Source organism: Cebidichthys violaceus, unplaced genomic scaffold (genome assembly GCF_023349555.1).
Source record: "Cebidichthys violaceus isolate CVI_PGR_0920_01 unplaced genomic scaffold, fCebVio1.0.p SCAF_1, whole genome shotgun sequence".
Taxonomy (NCBI): Eukaryota; Metazoa; Chordata; class Actinopteri; order Perciformes; family Stichaeidae; genus Cebidichthys; species Cebidichthys violaceus.
The window spans coordinates 16,949,927-16,950,292 of NW_027176262.1; positions in this window are offsets into that span (position 1 = coordinate 16,949,927).

Genomic DNA, 366 nt, shown 5'->3' on the forward strand with positions numbered 1-366 from the left:
TTGGAACCAGCAGAGTGCGTCACTTATTTCTGCCTAAGCTGTAATTATTGCATTTATGACTCTCTCTCTCTTTCCTGCTCTTTACCCCTCCTCTGATAGGCTGCCTACCTCCGTCCCTCTCTCTACACCACCCTCTTACGCGCTGACATTCCTGAACTCAACCTGGTCTTACCAGCCTGCATGCCTCGCGGCTCTAAAACTCTCCCTGTTGTGAAACCTGAAAAGCCACCTGCTGACAAACTACACTCTGTTCACTTTTCTGTGCTTTCAGGGTTTCTCAGATCACTCCACAAAATCTGTACATGTTCTCGCTCTTGGACTCAGAAAAAGGTTAAATTATTCAGGTTAAGGAACAGAATAAATCAC